Here is a 21,439-nt window from a genome sequence, read left to right as displayed (position 1 = left end):
CATATTTAGAGTCATCTGCAAATTCAGATTACAAAGTCCAAGAGTTTTGGCCTGAATGTCTGTGAAACAAATGCAATAATGGGAGAGGACCATAACTGAACACTGTGATACACCACTGGAAACATTTTTGCTTTCAGACGTGATACCTGTGACTCTAACAATATGGGTTCTGTGAAACAGCCAGTTAGCTAATGACTGCACAACCACTATCCACTGCTTCAGTTACCTTTTCAAAGACATTAATGAGGTTAAAGATGCAGGGCCTTACTTTCAGAAAGTTGAACTGATGAGGGTCCAGGGATAAGAGATTTTCAAAATCCATGTTAATGAGTTTTGAGAAAATACACTCCACAGCTTTGCATATACGAGGCTAGTAACTCAATAGTTACTTGGATATGCTGGCTGGGCCACCCTTGTGTAATGGCATTACAATGGCCGTTTTGCAGGCTTCAGGAATGTAACCAATGAAGAGGCATAGTTTAAAGAGGTTACAGATTCAGACAGTCATGTCTGGCACCGATACTCAGGCAATCTGGTATATTATCATGGCCCATGGAAGTGGTGTTTTTAGCTTCTGAGAGGACTGAGAGAACTTGTTCTGTAGTAACTACAGGAGGGCGCTGAGCTTGTAGAATCTGTAAAATACTTATAACTGGGGCTTGAGTAAAGTCTGTAATACATTTGTCAATTAGGATATTAACCACTTCCTTTTGGTCAGAGTGAGTAGTGTTATTGTGGACTAGCACCAAACAATGTTGAGTGCGAGTTCTTTCTGACATAATTAAAAAAAGATTTTAGGTTGTTTTAATTTTAGTAGTTGTATTAACTTTATACTCCGCTTCAGCTTTTTAGTGGTTCCCTTACACTCTTTACTAACTTGTTTATGTGGGCTCTTAAGGTAGGTAGAATGAGACCTCAATAAGCATCAAGCAATTGATTTCTTTTATTGCATCAGTTAACTGTTTCTCTATTCCACCACACGTGCTTATGTTTAAATTCTTCATATTTGGTTTGTAAAGGAACTGCCTTATCAATACAAGTATTTAAGTGTGAGAACACATTAGAAGCACAGGCATAGCTTTACAATGAGTTCATTCTTAGGAGTACTACAGCAGACAAGTTAGAAGCACAGGCATAGCTTTACAATGAGTTCATTCTTAGGAGTACTACAGCAGACAAGTTAGAGGCAGAGGCATAGCTTTACAATGAGTTAATTCTTAGGAGTACTACAGCAGACAAGTTAGAAGCAGAGGCATAGCTTTACAATGAGTTCATTCTTAGGAGTACTACAGCAGACAAGTTAGAAGCAGAGGCATAGCTTTACAATGAGTTCATTCTTAGGAGTACTACAGCAGACAAGTTAGAAGCAGAGGCATAGCTTTACAATGAGTTCATTCTTAGGAGTACTACAGCAGACAAGTTAGAGGCAGAGGCATAGCTTTACAATGAGTTCATTCTTAGGAGTACTACAGCAGACAAGTTAGAAGCACAGGCATAGCTTTACAATGAGTTCATTCTTAGGAGTACTACAGCAGACAAGTTAGAAGCACAGGCATAGCTTTACAATGAGTTCATTCTTAGGAGTACTACAGCAGACAAGTTAGAGGCAGAGGCATAGCTTTACAATGAGTTAATTCTTAGGAGTACTACAGCAGACATGTTAGAAGCACAGGCATACCTTTACAATGAGTTCATTCTTAGGAGTACTACAGCAGACAAGTTAGAAGCACAGGCATAGCTTTACAATGAGTTCATTCTTAGGAGTACTACAGCAGACAAGTTAGAAGCAGAGGCATAGCTTTACAATGAGTTCATTCTTAGGAGTACTACAGCAGACATGTTAGAAGCACAGGCATAGCTTTACAATGAGTTCATTCTTAGGAGTACTACAGCAGACAAGTTAGAAGCACAGGCATAGCTTTACAATGAGTTCATTCTTAGGAGTACTACAGCAGACAAGTTAGAAGCACAGGCATACCTTTACAATGAGTTCATTCTTAGGAGTACTACAGCAGACAAGTTAGAAGCACAGGCATAGCTTTACAATGAGTTCATTCTTAGGAGTACTACAGCAGACAAGTTAGAAGCACAGGCATAGCTTTACAATGAGTTCATTCTTAGGAGTACTACAGCAGACAAGTTAGAAGCAGAGGCTTAGCTTTACAATGAGTTCATTCTTAGGAGTACTACAGCAGACATGTTAGAAGCACAGGCATACCTTTACAATGAGTTAATTCTTAGGAGTACTACAGCAGACAAGTTAGAAGCAGAGGCATAGCTTTACAATGAGTTCATTCTTAGGAGTACTACAGCAGACAAGTTAGAAGCAGAGGCATAGCTTTACAATGAGTTAATTCTTAGGAGTACTACAGCAGACAAGTTAGAAGCACAGGCATAGCTTTACAATGAGTTCATTCTTAGGAGTACTACAGCAGACAAGTTAGAAGCAGAGGCATAGCTTTACAATGAGTTCATTCTTAGGAGTACTACAGCAGACAAGTTAGAAGCAGAGGCATAGCTTTACAATGAGTTCATTCTTAGGAGTACTACAGCAGACAAGTTAGAAGCACAGGCATAGCTTTACAATGAGTTCATTCTTAGGAGTACTACAGCAGACAAGTTAGAGGCAGAGGCATAGCTTTACAATGAGTTAATTCTTAGGAGTACTACAGCAGACAAGTTAGAAGCAGAGGCATAGCTTTACAATGAGTTCATTCTTAGGAGTACTACAGCAGACATGTTAGAAGCACAGGCATAGCTTTACAATGAGTTCATTCTTAGGAGTACTACAGCAGACAAGTTAGAAGCACAGGCATAGCTTTACAATGAGTTCATTCTTAGGAGTACTACAGCAGACAAGTTAGAAGCAGAGGCTTAGCTTTACAATGAGTTCATTCTTAGGAGTACTACAGCAGACATGTTAGAAGCACAGGCATACCTTTACAATGAGTTAATTCTTAGGAGTACTACAGCAGACAAGTTAGAAGCACAGGCATAGCTTTACAATGAGTTCATTCTTAGGAGTACTACAGCAGACAAGTTAGAAGCAGAGGCATAGCTTTACAATGAGTTCATTCTTAGGAGTACTACAGCAGACAAGTTAGAAGCACAGGCATAGCTTTACAATGAGTTCATTCTTAGGAGTACTACAGCAGACAAGTTAGAAGCACAGGCATACCTTTACAATGAGTTCATTCTTAGGAGTACTACAGCAGACAAGTTAGAAGCACAGGCATAGCTTTACAATGAGTTCATTCTTAGGAGTACTACAGCAGACAAGTTAGAAGCAGAGGCATAGCTTTACAATGAGTTCATTCTTAGGAGTACTACAGCAGACATGTTAGAAGCAGAGGCATAGCTTTACAATGAGTTCATTCTTAGGAGTACTACAGCAGACAAGTTAGAAGCACAGGCATACCTTTACAATGAGTTCATTCTTAGGAGTACTACAGCAGACAAGTTAGAAGCACAGGCATAGCTTTACAATGAGTTCATTCTTAGGAGTACTACAGCAGACAAGTTAGAAGCACAGGCATAGCTTTACAATGAGTTCATTCTTAGGAGTACTACAGCAGACAAGTTAGAAGCACAGGCATAGCTTTACAATGAGTTCATTCTTAGGAGTACTACAGCAGACAAGTTAGAAGCACAGGCATAGCTTTACAATGAGTTCATTCTTAGGAGTACTACAGCAGACAAGTTAGAGGCAGAGGCATAGCTTTACAATGAGTTAATTCTTAGGAGTACTACAGCAGACAAGTTAGAGGCAGAGGCATAGCTTTACAATGAGTTAATTCTTAGGAGTACTACAGCAGACAAGTTAGAAGCAGAGGCATAGCTTTACAATGAGTTCATTCTTAGGAGTACTACAGCAGACAAGTTAGAAGCAGAGGCATAGCTTTACAATGAGTTCATTCTTAGGAGTACTACAGCAGACAAGTTAGAGGCAGAGGCATAGCTTTACAATGAGTTAATTCTTAGGAGTACTACAGCAGACAAGTTAGAAGCACAGGCATAGCTTTACAATGAGTTCATTCTTAGGAGTACTACAGCAGACAAGTTAGAGGCAGAGGCATAGCTTTACAATGAGTTCATTCTTAGGAGTACTACAGCAGACATGTTAGAAGCACAGGCATAGCTTTACAATGAGTTCATTCTTAGGAGTACTACAGCAGACAAGTTAGAAGCACAGGCATAGCTTTACAATGAGTTCATTCTTAGGAGTACTACAGCAGACAAGTTAGAAGCACAGGCATACCTTTACAATGAGTTCATTCTTAGGAGTACTACAGCAGACAAGTTAGAGGCACAGGCATAGCTTTACTATGAGTTCATTCTTAGGAGTACTACAGCAGACAAGTTAGAAGCACAGGCATACCTTTACAATGAGTTCATTCTTAGGAGTACTACAGCAGACAAGTTAGAGGCACAGGCATAGCTTTACTATGAGTTCATTCTTAGGAGTACTACAGCAGACAAGTTAGAAGCAGAAGCATAGCTTTACAATGAGTTCATTCTTAGGAGTACTACAGCAGACAAGTTAGAAGCACAGGCATAGCTTTACAATGAGTTCATTCTTAGGAGTACTACAGCAGACAAGTTAGAAGCACAGGCATAGCTTTACAATGAGTTCATTCTTAGGAGTACTACAGCAGACAAGTTAGAAGCACAGGCATAGCTTTACAATGAGTTCATTCTTAGGAGTACTACAGCAGACAAGTTAGAAGCAGAAGCATAGCTTTACAATGAGTTCATTCTTAGGAGTACTACAGCAGACAAGTTAGAAGCAGAGGCATAGCTTTACAATGAGTTCATTCTTAGGAGTACTACAGCAGACAAGTTAGAAGCACAGGCATAGCTTTACAATGAGTTCATTCTTAGGAGTACTACAGCAGACAAGTTAGAAGCACAGGCATAGCTTTACAATGAGTTCATTCTTAGGAGTACTACAGCAGACAAGTTAGAAGCACAGGCATAGCTTTACAATGAGTTCATTCTTAGGAGTACTACAGCAGACAAGTTAGAAGCACAGGCATAGCTTTACAATGAGTTCATTCTTAGGAGTACTACAGCAGACAAGTTAGAAGCAGAAGCATAGCTTTACAATGAGTTCATTCTTAGGAGTACTACAGCAGACAAGTTAGAAGCACAGGCATAGCTTTACAATGAGTTAATTCTTAGGAGTACTACAGCAGACAAGTTAGAAGCACAGGCATAGCTTTACAATGAGTTCATTCTTAGGAGTACTACAGCAGACAAGTTAGAAGCACAGGCATAGCTTTACAATGAGATCATTCTTAGGAGTACTACAGCAGACAAGTTAGAAGCACAGGCATAGCTTTACAATGAGTTCATTCTTAGGAGTACTACAGCAGACAAGTTAGAAGCAGAAGCATAGCTTTACAATGAGTTCATTCTTAGGAGTACTACAGCAGACAAGTTAGAAGCACAGGCATAGCTTTACAATGAGTTCATTCTTAGGAGTACTACAGCAGACAAGTTAGAAGCACAGGCATAGCTTTACAATGAGTTCATTCTTAGGAGTACTACAGCAGACAAGTTAGAAGCAGAGGCATACCTTTACAATGAGTTCATTCTTAGGAGTACTACAGCAGACAAGTTAGAGGCAGAGGCATAGCTTTACAATGAGTTCATTCTTAGGAGTACTACAGCAGACATGTTAGAAGCACAGGCATAGCTTTACAATGAGTTCATTCTTAGGAGTACTACAGCAGACAAGTTAGAAGCACAGGCATAGCTTTACAATGAGTTCATTCTTAGGAGTACTACAGCAGACAAGTTAGAAGCAGAGGCTTAGCTTTACAATGAGTTCATTCTTAGGAGTACTACAGCAGACATGTTAGAAGCACAGGCATAGCTTTACAATGAGTTCATTCTTAGGAGTACTACAGCAGACAAGTTAGAAGCACAGGCATAGCTTTACAATGAGTTCATTCTTAGGAGTACTACAGCAGACAAGTTAGAAGCACAGGCATAGCTTTACAATGAGTTCATTCTTAGGAGTACTACAGCAGACAAGTTAGAAGCACAGGCATAGCTTTACAATGAGTTCATTCTTAGGAGTACTACAGCAGACAAGTTAGAAGCAGAGGCATACCTTTACAATGAGTTCATTCTTAGGAGTACTACAGCAGACAAGTTAGAAGCAGAGGCATAGCTTTACAATGAGTTCATTCTTAGGAGTACTACAGCAGACAAGTTAGAAGCACAGGCATAGCTTTACAATGAGTTCATTCTTAGGAGTACTACAGCAGACAAGTTAGAAGCACAGGCATAGCTTTACAATGAGTTCATTCTTAGGAGTACTACAGCAGACATGTTAGAAGCAGAGGCATAGCTTTACAATGAGTTCATTCTTAGGAGTACTACAGCAGACAAGTTAGAAGCACAGGCATACCTTTACAATGAGTTCATTCTTAGGAGTACTACAGCAGACAAGTTAGAAGCAGAGGCATACCTTTACAATGAGTTCATTCTTAGGAGTACTACAGCAGACAAGTTAGAGGCAGAGGCATAGCTTTACAATGAGTTCATTCTTAGGAGTACTACAGCAGACAAGTTAGAAGCAGAGGCATAGCTTTACAATGAGTTCATTCTTAGGAGTACTACAGCAGACAAGTTAGAAGCACAGGCATAGCTTTACAATGAGTTCATTCTTAGGAGTACTACAGCAGACAAGTTAGAAGCACAGGCATAGCTTTACAATGAGTTCATTCTTAGGAGTACTATAGCAGACAAGTTAGAAGCAGAGGCATAGCTTTACAATGAGTTCATTCTTAGGAGTACTACAGCAGACATGTTAGAAGCACAGGCATAGCTTTACAATGAGTTCATTCTTAGGAGTACTACAGCAGACAAGTTAGAAGCAGAAGCATAGCTTTACAATGAGTTCATTCTTAGGAGTACTACAGCAGACATGTTAGAAGCACAGGCATAGCTTTACAATGAGTTCATTCTTAGGAGTACTACAGCAGACAAGTTAGAAGCACAGGCATAGCTTTACAATGAGTTCATTCTTAGGAGTACTACAGCAGACAAGTTAGAGGCAGAGGCATAGCTTTACAATGAGTTCATTCTTAGGAGTACTACAGCAGACAAGTTAGAAGCACAGGCATAGCTTTACAATGAGTTCATTCTTAGGAGTACTACAGCAGACAAGTTAGAAGCACAGGCATAGCTTTACAATGAGTTAATTCTTAGGAGTACTACAGCAGACAAGTTAGAAGCACAGGCATAGCTTTACTATGAGTTCATTCTTAGGAGTACTACAGCAGACATGTTAGAAGCAGAGGCATAGCTTTACAATGAGTTCATTCTTAGGAGTACTACAGCAGACAAGTTAGAAGCACAGGCATAGCTTTACAATGAGTTCATTCTTAGGAGTACTACAGCAGACAAGTTAGAGGCAGAGGCATACCTTTACAATGAGTTCATTCTTAGGAGTACTACAGCAGACAAGTTAGAAGCACAGGCATAGCTTTACAATGGAGTTCATTCTTAGGAGTACTACAGCAGACAAGTTAGAAGCAGAGGCATAGCTTTACAATGAGTTCATTCTTAGGAGTACTACAGCAGACAAGTTAGAAGCAGAGGCATACCTTTACAATGAGTTCATTCTTAGGAGTACTACAGCAGACAAGTTAGAAGCAGAGGCATAGCTTTACAATGAGTTCATTCTTAGGAGTACTACAGCAGACAAGTTAGAAGCACAGGCATAGCTTTACAATGAGTTCATTCTTAGGAGTACTACAGCAGACAAGTTAGAAGCACAGGCATAGCTTTACAATGAGTTCATTGTTAGGAGTACTACAGCAGACAAGTTAGAAGCAGAAGCATAGCTTTACAATGAGTTCATTCTTAGGAGTACTACAGCAGACAAGTTAGAAGCACAGGCATAGCTTTACAATGAGTTCATTCTTAGGAGTACTACAGCAGACAAGTTAGAAGCAGAGGCATAGCTTTACAATGAGTTCATTCTTAGGAGTACTACAGCAGACAAGTTAGAAGCACAGGCATAGCTTTACAATGAGTTCATTCTTAGGAGTACTACAGCAGACAAGTTAGAGGCAGAGGCATAGCTTTACAATGAGTTCATTCTTAGGAGTACTACAGCAGACAAGTTAGAAGCACAGGCATAGCTTTACAATGAGTTCATTCTTAGGAGTACTACAGCAGACAAGTTAGAGGCAGAGGCATAGCTTTACAATGAGTTCATTCTTAGGAGTACTACAGCAGACAAGTTAGAAGCACAGGCATAGCTTTACAATGAGTTCATTCTTAGGAGTACTACAGCAGACAAGTTAGAAGCACAGGCATAGCTTTACAATGAGTTCATTCTTAGGAGTACTACAGCAGACAAGTTAGAAGCACAGGCATAGCTTTACTATGAGTTCATTCTTAGGAGTACTACAGCAGACAAGTTAGAAGCATAGGCATAGCTTTACAATGAGTTCATTCTTAGGAGTACTACAGCAGACAAGTTAGAAGCAGAAGCATAGCTTTACAATGAGTTCATTCTTAGGAGTACTACAGCAGACAAGTTAGAAGCACAGGCATAGCTTTACAATGAGTTCATTCTTAGGAGTACTACAGCAGACAAGTTAGAAGCAGAGGCATAGCTTTACAATGAGTTCATTCTTAGGAGTACTACAGCAGACAAGTTAGAAGCAGAGGCATAGCTTTACAATGAGTTCATTCTTAGGAGTACTACAGCAGACAAGTTAGAAGCAGAGGCATAGCTTTACAATGAGTTCATTCTTAGGAGTACTACAGCAGACAAGTTAGAGGCAGAGGCATAGCTTTACAATGAGTTCATTCTTAGGAGTACTACAGCAGACAAGTTAGAAGCACAGGCATAGCTTTACTATGAGTTCATTCTTAGGAGTACTACAGCAGACAAGTTAGAAGCACAGGCATAGCTTTACAATGAGTTCATTCTTAGGAGTACTACAGCAGACAAGTTAGAGGCAGAGGCATAGCTTTACAATGAGTTCATTCTTAGGAGTACTACAGCAGACAAGTTAGAGGCAGAGGCATAGCTTTACAATGAGTTCATTCTTAGGAGTACTACAGCAGACAAGTTAGAAGCACAGGCATAGCTTTACTATGAGCTCGTTCTTAGGAGTACTAAAGCAGAACATATTTAGCTCCTCAAATAACTAAAGGTTTGCTTCTATGAAGTCCCTAAACACAGAGGTATTTATAGGAGACATATCAACATTTTTAAATGAAAAGGTCACTAATTTAGTCAGATTTAAAAGGTAGGTTGACGTATATGGACCTGTGCAAGAAATGACCATATTTGTGAAAACTAGATCAAGGCTATTGGGGTCCCTGGAAAAAAATGATAAAGATCTGGGGTTTTGTTTAACAGAATTTTGAAAAAGGAGAAAAAGCACCAACATCCTGGAAGAAAGTGGTGGTGGCTGTAATACCAAAAGATGGTAAAGACCCATCACATCCAGCTTCATATAGGCCCATTTCAATTCTAACCCATGATTATAAAATGGTATTACAGAATGGCAAAGGTGATGCTGAAATTGATAGATATGGATCAATGTGGCTTTGTGAAGGGGAGGTAAACGTTTGACAACATTACTAAACAGAGTGACTACTACCAATGTTGTTAGCGAGTCTGAATGCAGAGAAAGCATTCAGAGTAGGCATGTGCATTCGCTGATAAAATTATAAGGTTGATTGGGAGGATATGCAAGGGATCGGATGCGAAAATTAAAATGGGTGGGGTCCAATCTGATAAGTTCTGTTTGAGCAGAACAACAGGCAGGGGTGTTCTCTTTCCCCTTTGTTGTTATTTGAGCTACATTCAGAACCAATGGCAAAGCAAGTAACGGACTCAGAAATTCAAGTATATAAATTATATGGTAGTCAACAAAAACTGGCTTTATTTGCAAATATTACTTTACACCTGATAAAACCAGAGAAGAAAATTTCAGAGTTTTGGAACATTTTGAGACAGTTTCAAGTCTTTTCGGCATACAAAATTAATGAAGCTAAAACAAAGAGAATAGCTATGTACCCACACATGAATCGGTTCAGCAAAACCCATATTTATGGGGGCATGACAAATGAAGTACTTAGGAGTACAGATTAAAAATGATTCTGTTATGGCAACTAAGGATACATGGAAAGAGATTCAACAAAAGATAATACAAAAACTGAGAAATTGGAAGCTCTATTTTATGGATAGCAAAATACTAGTAATCAAAACGTTTTTAGTCCTTTCAGTTTTATACACAGGTCAGGCATATTTTTATTAACCAATAGAAAAGTTGTGGATAGCAATTAATGAAAAGTTGAAGGATTTTTAACTGGGAGGAGAAGAGGGCAAGAGTCAAGTGAACTAAGTTGTCCTGCCAATAGAACAAGGTGGTTTAGGATTATCTGAACTGAAGGAGTATTTTAGAGCTACACAGTTAAGACTCCTACACACAGTATAAGCAGAAAGCTGAAATTCAAAGTGGAAAGGGATGATTATGAAACAGGGGAGGGGGGGGGGGTTGGCTTAAGAAATAAGGACAGACTGGAATTTTGGATGCAGATCCTTAAGGAGAATAGTAACAACAGTAACCATAGAGGACATTATATTCATAACGTATCAAAAAGTATTCAAAGAACTAAGCCAACACTGAAATAAAGAAAGGAGATTCTGCTGAGAGGGTTGACTGCAGTTAGGGATACACATGAGGCAAAAGGTGGCTGGAATTTATTGGGAAAACTAATACAGGAACCAAGATGTTGGGTGCAAATAATTAAAGGGGGAAAGGTAATAGAATCGGAAGATGCCAAGAATTAAATTGGACTGCAGGTTAGAGATTGATATCAATACTTGATACGGAAGACAAAGTACAGGCAAAGAGAAAGAAGCAGGAGGATCATAAACGAAAGTCCAGCACTCGTAGAGTTTTTAGCAGAATCTAGAACAGAAGCTGCCATTAAAAAAGGAATAATTAGTATAGCATATAAAATACTGTATGATAACTATAGGAATCAATCAGAGGAGGTTAGAAAGGATTGGGAAGAGAGATTGGATAAGTAATTCACAAAGAAACAATGGGAGGATATATGTATGTCTCCCAAATATGCAACAAAATCTAGATGATTTAGGAGTTTTGCTTGGAAATGTTTACATAGGTATTTTATACCCCAGGTTAACTCGAGAGAATTTTTCCTCAGGTAGACAGCAAATGTTGGAGGTGTGAAGGGGAAGAAAGAGGTAATTGGGAACATATTTTCTGGGAGTGCAGTGAGTTGGCAGACTTTAAGGATTCCCTACAGGATGCACTGTCAGAGATGATGGGGATGGGTGGGCAGATTGGTGTGACGAGGGAGATGATTTTCCTGAGATATAATACAGAATCGGAATTGCCTAGACATGGTAAGGCCTCGCTGTGTCTAATTACAGTGGCTGCCAAAAAACAATTACTAGAAAATGGAAGTCAAAATCTAAACCAACTGTATTAGAAGTATTGTATATAGTAACAGAGATAAAACAACTCAAATTGAGATTTTTAGAAAAGGGTAGGTGCAAAGTACATAGGAAAAAATGGGAATTGTAGGAACAATACATACGGGGAAAAAATGAGGTTTAAGAGAAGGCAGGACTTGAGCTACGTAATGTTTGACAAATGATTGCGTAGATTTTAAGTGATGTATAATGTTTGCAACTGGGAGTATGTCAGTACGGTTTGTGATGTAAAATGTTTGCAATTAGGATTGTGTCAGTGTGGTTTGTGTTCATTTATATAACTGCATGATTGCCTTTGTTGTAAGTGATGGTTTAATAAAGATGGTTCTTGTTTAAAATAAAAAAAAAAAGCAGGAATTGAATAATTTATGTAATGTTGCTTAGGTTACATGATATATAACTATATATGTGAAGTATAACATTTGTAAACATGAACTTGTTAATGCAGTTTGATTACTTTTTATATAAATGTAAATTTGCCTATGCCACAAGTGACAATTCAATAAAGGTGTTTAAAAAAAAGGCTAACATTTGAAGGAACACAATGGAACATTGCACAATACTTTTTATATAAATGTAAATTTGCCTATGCCACAAGTGATAATTCAATAAAGGTGTTTAAAAAAAAACTAACCTTTGAAGGAACACAATGGAACATTGCACAATAATAGGTGATATTGTAATAGCAACTGTATAAGGTTTGTTAATTAAACTTTACTGAGTTGAGGATAAGGGAGACTAAGTAAACGGTATAGTGCCATGAAAGGAACTTAGAAGTAATTACATGTACAGTACCTATATCTAACACCAAAGTCCTTAAGTGACTGCATAGTGGAAGGAAATTTACTATTCCCTTGGATTACTCTAGGCTGGGATCCCCCTCCCGGGAATTGCATGCTGTTACCATATACATCCCATTATTAAGAAGGATGAACCGTCCTGCCAGATCACAACCTCCCATTTAAATTAGCTGGATGCCAACACCATGCAGCAAACTGAGTATACCCCAGTCCACTCAATCGACTCCTACCACAAGGCCCACTTTCTACAGTTAATGTATGTGGTTAAACTAATGTAGGCAGCATTCTGTTGTGTTTCAAGAATCATCTTTATTTTACATTATTTTGCATTAAAGACCATTCCCTGCACAGGGCAGCATATGGTAGTTCTCTGGACGTAGCCAAGAGTTTGCTTAGTCTTCACTTCTTTTAATTAATTAAGACTCCATATTTAGTAATAGGCGTATTATTATTCTCTCTAGCTTTATCTAATCCTGTTTATCCTCCCCCTTCCCAGTACCCATTCCCACTATCAGTTTAATAAATTTTAACTAACATTGTAAAACCACTGCAATTGGTAACATACCAAAACCATTTACTAGACATTTCTACTATTCCATTGTTTTGCTTTTATTTTTCTTTTTTGTGGTTGAAACATTTGACCATACACTTAGCCAAGCTTAAAACCATTTTTTGAATATCCGACAAAGGCCTGTGTCATATATTCATCAGTTTATTTTTTGCCCGATTCCACCTTCTACTTTTACTTAAACAAACAGTAGCTGTTCCTGTAGTGGAAGTTCTGTGAAGATATACCTTAATAACGTTTTTTTTTTTGGCTACAGCACGCATCTTTCACCAGGTTCTTCCTGCTCTGTTCCCCCTCGCTTCGATCGGGCTCACTCTGCTCCCCCATCCTACCCCCAAATTCCCACCCATCCCCTCTATCTCTACATTTAGCTCTCTAAACTCCTCCCTCCTCATTAAACCCACCTTCTCACATCCAATAAAATTTCACCTTACATATACACACCCACCTCACACACACCTTAAGAGTACTAAATTACTACACAACTCACCTATACGCTCATGTTTGCTACTCCCACCCTTCTCTAAGCACTTACAATTTTCCCCTAACTGATGCTTCATTTTTTTATCTTCCTTTTTTCCTTTGAGCTTTTCAATCCAACTAACATCATGAATACTACGTAACATATTTCTACACCCTCTTTCACTAACTCTTCCTACCCTAACTACTTCCACTTCCTTAAATCTTATCTCACCTTTTCCTTACAAAACCTCACTTACACAAACTGGGTCTATATTAGAACATCGACTTTTTAAAACGTTGAATGTTCTAATATGCTATTTTCAGTGTTCGCTGAGTAGGGGTCGATATTAGGACATTTGAAGTTGTGAAACTTCGATGTTCTAATATAGACCCACACAAACCACCCCTGTCCCATCTGTTTCGCAAAGCTACCATTTGATATCTCCCAGTGTATTCAACCTAAATCCACTCTTACTCCCAAAATTCCATATACTCCCAAATGAATCGCATACATCCCCCCAAAATTCTATCCTTGTAAAACAAAATATAACATTGCTAACTCTCCATACCACGTTAAATTCTCAAGAGTGTTTCTCCGCAGTGATATTCACCCTAACCATGGCCCAAACTCTCCTCTTACTCCTTCATCTCACCCCAACCATAATAGTAGCCTCCCTCCCACAACAGCTTCCAACTCTAAAACCCTAAATACAGTCACACTTAACTTTCAGGGTATTTACAATACAATCACCTACTTCCATGCCTGGCTATCATAAAATACTCCCGACATTCTAGCTGCCACTGACACTTGGCTTAAACTCAACATTAAAGACTCTGAAATCCTTCCTCTCGGTTAAAACATGATTAGAGCTCACAGGTTTCAAAAGAAAACTGGTGACTTAGCACTCATCTATCTCACTTCATATAATATTACTCCCTACACCAATCCCAACTCTGAAGTTCATAATGCAGAACTCCTAATTGCATTCCTAAAAATCAGCAATACCAAACACTTATCTATTACAGTCGTATATATATTCCACCCAGACCCAGTATCCCCATCCTAAAAGACATTCTATCATACATTACAAATATTATAAAAAAATTAAACCATCATTCCAGGAGACATCAGCATCAAATGGCAGAACCTTACCTCTAAATTTCCTTCCGCTAGTATAAATCTACTTAACTTTATTCAACTCATCACCACTCCCACTAGATTTACTAACAGCAACAGTCAGGGCTCCAGCCTGGACTGGATTCTTGTTTCTGATCCCAGGAAATACATTAATAAATGTACCCTCATGGATACATCAAGTGACCATCTCCCTGCTTTTGTCTGTAAAACATTCTCTCACTCTCTTAAACAACACTGCTACAAAACTACTTGGAATATGACCAACTCTGACCAACATTTATTTATTAACATACTAAAAAACAAACTGGTCTATCCTCAGAACACTTCCTCTAGATGAAGCAGTCAACCACTTTAATATAACCTTTCTGGATCTCCTCAACCATCTTGCACCCACTTGCAAAAGGGAATCAAAAGCAACAAAGGAATTAATGAGAAACAGAGACAAATTCTGGAAACTATGGCTCACATCCAAATCCCCCTAAGACTTATTAAAGTTTAGGCAGCTATGCAACCAGACAAAAACAAAAGGACAAGAGAGATTACTATTTAACATTGCATTCTACCCACAAACAAAATCCCCAAATAATTCTGGTCCTCTATTATTTCACTTCTCAATCCTGGTAAAAAAAAAGTAATCCCAACCCACTTCCTGATAAAACTCCTACAGAAATTGCCAACCTCTACAACAATCACTTCATCAAATGTATTTTGAATCTCACTTCTAATACTCCATCTATTCCCTCTCTCTCAATCCTTACCTCACCCAACTCTACACTATCCCAACCCACCCCCAACATTCTTTGCCTCCTCCTTCCCCCTTGTCTCCCCTTCAGCTCTCTACACCATGTCTCCCTCAACTTCACAAGTTTTTATCTACAGCCTGATTCTATTTATACAATTAAGATGCTACTTCTCAAATTTAAATCCTGCTCTAAGTTTCCAGGCAACCTTCCTGTAGAATATCTCAAAACTGCTGCAGAAGCCACTGCACATCCTATAACCACTCTCATTAACAGATCAGTCTTAAAAACTTATGTCCCAACACTCAGGAAAAAATCATTACATCACTACACAAAGGTGGAAATTCCACTGAAATGTGAAATTACTGTCCTACTGCGTTACTGTCCCCATCTCAAAAAATGTATCCACTCACAACTACTCTACTACCTCCTTAAGAATCAAGTCACTCCCTCCACACAACATGGGTTCAGACCAGATCACAGTACCGACACAGCTTTACTATCCTTTACTGACACAGTTAAAGCACTTGACTCAAGCAAACTTGTCTCTTCATTATTTTTTGATTTATGTAAGGCTTTTGACACTGTCCCTCATCCTCTTCTTTTACAAAAGCTCTGTGATCCAAGAGTGTCCCCTCATATCAGGTGGTTCAATAGCTACCTATCAGACAGCAGGCAGTCAAATGGCAAGACTTTCTTTCTACATACCACAACTGCTGTCCCCAAGGCTCTATATACTTGGCCTCCTCTTATTCAAAATTTTTATAAATGACTTACAAAGCTCCTCCTGCCAGAGTACGCTCACAAATTATGCTGATGACTCAGCTGCCATCTGTTCTTCTAACACTCTGTCTCATCTTCAGCAAATTACCCAAGCTGCCTTCATTTCCATTGAAAGCTGGCTCAACAACAATGGACTGCTACTTCATCCCTCAAAAACTAAACTTCTACTTTTTACCCCTAAAACACACACTTTAAATAAAGGTCAATTCACTATTCTCTCCCAGAATAATACATAAATTGAAGTAGTTTACTATACAAAATTATTAGGTGTCACAACTGATGAACATCTTAAATTTAATTTAATTTACATACTCAAAATAGTATTAAGAAAACACATCAGAAACTTGGTATTCTCCACCGGCACAGACAATTCCTAGATATTCCCACTAAATGCACCCTAGCCACTTCTTAAACTCTCCCCACACTCTTATATGGTGCCCCAATACTTACAAACTTACAATCTACCCTAAAATGTAAGCTTGAAACTTTCTACAATAAAGTTGTTAAATTTTTCACTGATGCAAAATACCCCACATATCACTGTATACCTTCCAACACATATCAGTGTACACACACCCCACATCACTGTACACCCCTGAACACTCTCACACATCACTGTATATCCTCACACACATCACCGTACACCCCCCCCAACACAAACACATGAGTGCACGAAAGGAAGTATGTCAGTTTTTTTTATTGTACTGACAGCAGTGGGGGTGCTATTGTGGGTGCTAAATATCCACTATTCCTACACCAAAAGAGACAATTCTTCAGTAACAACAGACTTGTTTCCTGTATAAACACAAAAAAATAAATGGTGGCAAGGTCAGGTGGGTTTCAGCTTATAAAAAGTAAAAACAAGTACCGAACCAACACGGCTAGGCAAAAATCTGTATTTGACAAAGTAAAAAGTAATGAAAGTTAGCACTTTCGCGGTAACACTAATGCTTCTTCAGACTTATGATGCCAGTGACAAAAAGTAATGAAAGTTAGCACTTTTGCGGTAACACTAATGCTTCTTCAGACTTATGATGCCAGTGACAAAAAGTAATGAAAGTTAGCACTTTCGCGGTAACACTAATGCTTCTTCAGACTTATGATGCCAGTGACAAAAAGTAATGAAAGTTAGCACTTTCGCGGTAACACTAATGCTTCTTCAGACTTATGATGCCATCGACACATCTGTTAACCAGATATGCTTTTAAAGTAGGTCAGGGAGAGACCAAACTGAGAAGCACACCATTAAGCTCTTATGAGAGAGAGTGATCATTACAGGGCATGCCCAGGACCCATATGACCATCAAAAAAGGCAAGTTACTTGAAAAATTAAAAGGTTTCAGCTGCCTGATGGAAAACACAGATTACAATACCAAATCACCAGCTCTACAGCTAAAAAGTATAAAGAAAAACTGACATTACAGACAGAAAAAGAATCTGACTTCAGACCTTCTTGGCATTCCATGGTACCAGAAAATTTAGTGCAAATGTTTGTGTAATCTCTCCTAAAAAGACATGCCATAAGGGTGAGGTAATGAAGGCCCAAATAATCAAGAAAGGGACAGGAGGAGTAAAGTAGAACAACTGGATAGCAAGGTTTGGTAAAAATAAGATATAAAGACATCAGGCTCATTCATACTGCACAATGGGAAATTTATAGATTTATGTGTATGCGTATTGTATATCGGTCCACCACACTAAGATCGAATTAAGTCACCTACACCAAATCACTGGAGTAATCATTGACAAATCTAAAATTTGACAACCACTTTCAAAAGATAAATAAAAAAATTGTACCAAAACTAGGGCTGTTCTTTTTATCAGACAGCGATATGAAAACTACAACCTCTGTCAACTTCATCTAAAGTCTCTTTTACGCATCATCTGTTTTCACAAATTTACAAGCCTCCCAGACATCCAAGCTAGAACTATGCAGATTTTTTTGTTTTGTTATAATAAACAAAGCACCACACAAATAACATCACTGCACAGCCCTGAAAACACATTAATTGAATGGAACTGGTCAATTTCCCCATCGTTTCCAAACGAACAGCAGCCCACAACACCTGAAAATGTCCCCTCTAAAAAGAATGAAAGAAAGTAAATAAATAAAAGCATTTAAAAATATCTTCTCCAGTGGTACTATCCTAAAAGGCACTTAGGTTCTAAAAAACAAATTCTTGGTCTCTACTACCAAATCTCTACTAAATTACTGACAGAAATGCCTTGTATTCTAACTGTACTGAAATTATGATTATGATACTCCATTCCAACTAATATCCGGCAACAAAAATACCTCAATTCCTTTAAAACTCAACTGACCTCGGAAACATATGGTGTTGTACTGCCCCCTTGCCGCAGTATAAGCTCAAAATACATACATAATACACAGCCATGCTTCCTCACTTATGTCTCCACATTTAATTTTAGTTCTGCTCAAGTAGTATTTCACTGATTAAAACCGCTGACATACTTTAATTATTAACCACTCAGAATACTCCTTCACCACTTTACTCCCTCATCCTACCTTGTTATCTCTGTCAGTATCTCAACAGTGTACCTTCCACTTTTCTCTCCTAACATTTTTTTTCTTTTCCCAGCTGTTTCAATTATCTTTTTCGTCACCACATCTATTTTCTTTTTTAAGATTACTTTCTCTACCATACCATCATTTTCTCTTGTTTTTTTTACCAAATATTATATTATTTATTACATTTGTACTTTAAACTTCCATTACAGGATCTTGGTATCCTGTCGCCATTACACAACTCAGAATATCCCAATAAAATCTACCTGTATTCTTGTTCAAAGTCTTAAACCTAATCTTTTTACTACATGCAATACTATCTACTGTTAATTGATTCTGCACATGCTTGTAATGCTTTGTTCTATCATAAACTTGCGACATTGTTGACCCAATTTAAGAATTCTGTTGGTATTTTCCAATAATGTTCAACCTTTTGGATTTAAGGTGTTTCAATTTTTTTCTCTTTTGTTATTGTTCTTAATTAACACTGTAATGGAGCTTTTCTCCCTGGGCATCTACTGAAAAAGGGTTATTTACTGCCCCGTCAGACTTTTCCAGTAAACAAATAAAATGAAACAAATATAAAAAAGTAAACATATACCAATCACATGTAGTGTGAATTATAAAATGAAGGCCTAACGAACAGTCCTATAGTTAATTATTAGATAGTGAATGTCACTGTGATAGACTAAGTGGGTGGCTTCTCTCCTTACAAACAGTGCAATCTAATTTTAATAGCAAGAAATTACACATTTTGTTGTACTTAATTCTGGCATACCAACTGTTATGTGCTATTGCTAGTTCTTATGGCATTTGAAAACAACTTGCAAGTATAAGCATTCATATATCCTTGCACGTATAAGCATTCATATATCCTTGCACACCCTTGTGTGCACTAGTAAAAATAGTTTTTAGCGTAAGTCTACATTAAGCTGTTCTCTGTAGTAGTGACCCATAAACAGTATGCAAAGCAAGCTCTGTCATCTGTCCATCATTTACTCTATCCTCAGCAGTGATGTTCTTTTGTTCTTCGAAAGGAGGAACATAAACAAGAGAAAACTAAGTGACCTGTTCAGGATCAAACAGTATGTCAACAATATGCAGATTGGAATCAGTGCAAAGCCTAAAATAATCGGGGAACAAAGGTTCAAAAATAGGGAAAGATTATAAACGTACTTGTTATAAACTTAGAAAGCCAGAATAACAGGATTTGTGTTAGCATGTATTTTCTGAAGCATATGAAGTCTGAAACTCAAATGTATGTAATTACAGAGTGAGCTCAATCCTCAGTTATTTGCCAGAAAAAAACACAAATTTCATGAGATACAGACCAAAAATATTAGGCAAAAACTTGGACAGTTGAGAGGTATGCACAGTATGCAGCTGACATATTAACTATACGCAGCAGCTGTAAATACAAACAGGTAAAAAATAACTAGCTGTAAACTCATTACATCACTCCAAGACGTAAACAATCACATACAGGCAGTTCAACTGCCAAAGGATAATATGTCATCTTATTGCGCTCGCATTCATTCACTCAACAGTACAATGTGCTTCCATTCTCAACCGATTTCTGATTCCTTTGTAGCACCTTACTGATTACTTCTCAACCATACTCAGTACATGACATCACTTAACAACACACCCATAAGCCTCACAGTTAAACAAAAGCGATCATTTTACCGTCGAAACAGTGTTAATATTCTTCAATATTTGAATATATGTAGAAGATCCAAAAAAAAATACTGGATGTTTACAAACGCCAAAATAAAACAGACAATCGTTCTCGTCTTTACTTATCACTGTCTCTCTGACACAGTTTCCATTCCACGGGTGTCTATAATTATACTCTTCACCAGGTTGACCGGTTTGACTATAGTAGGTGTTCCCATGATCTCACAACTGTCTATAACCCAGCTGTTATTCATTCTGTCGCGTCTGGTCTCCTGGAGAAACCAAACTGTTTAATTTTAGCGCGTTCTTATGACGCCATCATCAATCTACCCTATATACGAAAAGTACGCTGGTTGTAGTTACTTCTACTGTGGAGAGAAAAGGGGTTTAGCTATGTTAGTGCTCATACTCGTGTTTGTCTATACTAAACGCACGTCAAGTAAAATTAAAGGACCACTACGATCACAAAGTGTGTGTAGGGGGGATATGTATATATATGTATTTAGGCAGGATGTTTTAAACAATCTAAACCCACCAGCCATAGTCTCAACCTCTTAGTACAAAAAATCTGGACAAAGTCTGACAAAATGGGGGGAGGGGAGGACAAAAATATGGCCAGATTTTAAATATTATAAACGTAGTTGCTAGAGTAACGTGGTTTGTTTTAACATACATTTTCTGAAGGATTTGAAGTCTGAAACTCAAATGCATATCATTATTTGGTGACTTCAGTCCTCAGAAAATCTCTGATTTGCCAGAAAGCCACAAATTTTATGAGGAACAAACCAAGAATATGAGCCAAAAATCTGGACACTCTGTGACTGTGAAACTCTGGACAGATGAGAGGTATGCTACCAGCACTGGAATAAATCTGGACAAAGCCTAAAATAATGGGGGACAAAGGCCCCTAGGGACATATTTTAAATACTGATGATATAAATTTAGAAAGTTCCTAGAATAACAGGATTTGTGTTCATAGGGAGATACTAGGCTATCTGCCCGAGGTTATTTATAAGCCTAGCCAGAGTGTGTCAGCTTTCGCCGCCCCATTGATTAATTAACTGAGCCTCTGTCAAGAAGAGCCAATGAAGTGATCCCGGGGGTGTATTTTCTGCCTAATGTAGTTAGGAATTTTGTTCCAAAGCATGGGGAGTCTCTGTGACAGGAATCTATCCCTCCAGCATGTTCTATTCATTGCTGTGGCAAGGTTTAGCTCACTAGAGCAAGTGGCTCGCAGT

At 38.2% G+C, this 21,439-nt stretch overlaps 2 protein-coding genes across 2 annotated transcripts in view; one reads left to right on the top strand and one right to left on the bottom strand.

The window, feature by feature from the left end:
* The window catches only part of FBXW9 (F-box and WD repeat domain containing 9), an 869,916-nt gene extending 849,443 nt beyond the window's left edge, over positions 1–20,473 (bottom strand). Inside the window, exon 1 of the mRNA XM_044082395.1 lies at positions 20,211–20,473. The gene's annotated coding sequence lies outside the window, so the exon portion shown is untranslated. The remainder of the gene's footprint in view (positions 1–20,210) is intronic.
* The window catches only part of RNASEH2A (ribonuclease H2 subunit A), an 859,137-nt gene that overhangs the window by 130,672 nt on the left and 707,026 nt on the right, over positions 1–21,439 (top strand). The window lies entirely within an intron of this gene.

This window comes from Protopterus annectens, chromosome 9.part0, assembly GCF_019279795.1.
Source record: "Protopterus annectens isolate FY-2018-M chromosome 9.part0, PAN1.0, whole genome shotgun sequence".
Taxonomy (NCBI): Eukaryota; Metazoa; Chordata; order Ceratodontiformes; family Protopteridae; genus Protopterus; species Protopterus annectens.
The sequence above is the reverse complement of the archived record's forward strand: the minus strand, read 5'-3'. Positions and strand labels throughout refer to the sequence as shown.